The sequence below is a fragment of the Penaeus vannamei genome, chromosome 15 (assembly GCF_042767895.1).
Source record: "Penaeus vannamei isolate JL-2024 chromosome 15, ASM4276789v1, whole genome shotgun sequence".
Taxonomy (NCBI): Eukaryota; Metazoa; Arthropoda; class Malacostraca; order Decapoda; family Penaeidae; genus Penaeus; species Penaeus vannamei.
The window spans coordinates 3532117-3535105 of record NC_091563.1 but is presented as its reverse complement, the minus strand read 5'-3'; positions in this window follow the sequence as shown (position 1 = coordinate 3535105).

Genomic DNA, 2989 nt, shown 5'->3' with positions numbered 1-2989 from the left:
TAGAACTTGTCTTTCGCAGCCACGGGAAGGGGTGGGGGAGGGGGGGGGGAGGTGAGAGAGAGTGGAATTGAGTACACGCGTGTGTGTGTGTGTTTGTGTGTGTGTGTGTGTTTGTGTGTGTGTGTGTGTGTGTGTGTGTCTGTGTGTGTTTGTGTGTGTGTGTGTGTGTGTGTGTGTGTGTGTGTGTGTGTGTGTGTGTGTGTGTGTGTGTGTGTGTGTGTGTGTGTGTGTGTGTGTGTGTTTGTTTGTGCGTGTGTGTGTGCGCGCGTACGTGCGTGTGCGTGTTCGTGCTTGCGTGCGTGCGTGCGTGGCGACCGTATAAAACCTTGATAAATACAGTGAATCGAAAACACAGATAGGTAAATAGACAGAGAAAGAGAGAGAACAGAAGATCACAGTGATAAAGCCCGAGAAGAGACCGAAGCAGAAGGAAGAGAGAGACCAGAAGATCACAGTGAGAAAGCCCGAGAAGAGACCGAAGCAGAAGGAAGAGAGAGAACAGAAGATCACAGTGAGAAAGCCCGAGAAGAGACCGAAGCAGAAGGAAGAGAGAGCCAAAAAAAAAAGAGCTCCCGACGCCCTCAGCCTCACGATTGGCGGCCATCACACCTCCCTCACCTTGACGTCAACGGCTTCCACTTCTCCCGCTTCGTAAGCTCACCAAAGCCTCGATCGACGCCATTACACGCTGCTACACGCTTCCCTCCATCTTTTTTCCTTACCTTGTCCCGCTTCAAGAACAAGCACAAGGCATATCCTGCTCGCATAAAGGGAGGTCGGGTGCAGGTGCGTGACCTTGCCTCGACCCGACTTGCTTCCACCGCGGTGACCTTCGCTGCCTCCGTGGCGTGACCTGGCTTCTGGGTCTCGGCGAGCGTGGAGATCGTTTAGTGTGTTGCTCCGACTTTTATTTCTTGTTGTACTTGTTGTGACGTTTCTTTGTAACGTTTACTGGTTTTTACGTTTACTTGTTGTGATGTTTACGTGTTGTGATGTTTACGTGTTGTGATGTTTACTTGTACTTGTTGTGACGTTTCTTTGTAACGTTTACTGGTTTTTACGTTTACTTGATGTGATGTTTACTTGTTGTGATGTTTACTTGTTGTGATGTTTACTTGTTGTGATGTTTACTTGTTGTGACGTTTACGTGTTGTGACGTTTACTTGTGACGTTTACTTGTGACGTTTACTTGTCTTGGTGTTTCGTTGCGGTTGTTATCGCGTACTTGTTAGCGTTAACATGCTCTGGTACTTACTTGATTTAGTATCTGAACCGGTCTAACATTTACTTATGATTACAACTTAAATCGTACTTATATATGCCTGAACTCGTGTGTAAGAGCTTGTTTAATTTGAACTGTAGTTCTCGTTGGCTTTATTAGTTGTATTCATTAATACAAGTTTGCTTTACGGACTTTTGGCTGATCTTGCACTGTATGAATTGATTCGTAATCTTCTAGGTGTTGCGTTGTGATCCTCATTGTCTGTGTTATGATTTGTATATTGAAAGTTAATCATTCATAACTGTCGTAACTGCCTCCGTTTAATGGTCTGTTCTAGAAGTTCTCATTTCGCATGGCAGCTTACTGTTAGTATTAACATATCACATAAACAGATAACAGACAGACTAAACATTTATTTTCGTAAGTAAATCTGACAAAATCAGGCATTTAATATCTTGTTTGTGTTTCCTGCTTTTACGATTTCAATTATTCAAACTTTTATCGCCTCTATTTACTAAACAAGACAAGTAGACAATGGATCATTAGTTTATCATATGCCTAATTACTCACATGTTATCCAAGAGTTTAATCAATTAAACTACATTGCTCTTAAGAAAGTGCTTCCTTTGTAACAACAATCACCTGCTAATTACTGTGCACGGCAGATGATTAAATGTTTTTCTCGTGAAGGAAGTGACTGTGATTACCACGCCTTCCTGACAGTGAAAGACAGTCATTAAGTGATAAATCTGTTTTAGTTTGCCTTTGTGTTGTGTGTGCGCTGCATTGACACCTGTGGCTGCTCTACACGTTGATTTTTTTTATATTGTTTCTAGTCCTTTCAACACACACAAATATATATATTACAGATAACCAAAATAACATCGTAAATTATTGAAATGAATCTTATGCTTACGTTCTAGAGCTGCCGCGAAAAGAAACTAAACACAAGGCTTTACACAAAAGCAAAACTAACATTATATTACGTAGTCGCTGGATCTTTAACTGTCAGGATGGTGTGGTAATCACAGCCACTTCCTTCGCCAAAAAATATAATCAGCCCGGGCTAACATATGTGTCTTTGTTTGCGTGCGCTGGAAGTCAATTGTGAAAGTATTCGCAATGGATAAATCACAACACATACATGTACACACGCACATACACACACGCGCGCACATGCAGAGAGAGTAAGTGAGTGAGTGAGTGAGTGAGTGAGTGAGTGAGTGAGTGAGAGGGAGAGGGAGAGGGAGAGGGAGAGGGAGAGGGAGAGGGAGAAAGAAAGAAAGAAAGAAAGAAAGAAAGAAAGAAAGAAAGAAAGAAAGAAAGAAAGAAAGAAAGAAAGAAAGGAAGAAAGAAAGAAAGAAAGAGAGAGAAAAAAAAAACATCATAACGGTCACTCGACCAGCTATGGCGAAATGCGAATCAGCCTTGAGTCTGGCAACGGAAGGGGCTGCTGTACTGTTGGAGCTGAAGTCGGTGTTGAAGGACGTGGTGGAGATGGTGTTGGGGGAAGATACACGGCCAATCGAGAGAGAATCCGGGCTGGCGAGAGCGCGAGAGCCTTGAGGGTGGCAGGTGATGGGTGAGTGCGGGGCATCCTCACGCAACAAACATTTTTTTCGTGCCCTTGCTTGCCCGACTTATACCCATTTCTCCTTTCACAGAAGTCAATAAATATCCTAACTCTGTTGCGGAATTTGCTTAATTATTTCTCCTTTCACAGAAGTCAATAAATATTCTAACTCTGTAACGGAATTTGCTCAATTA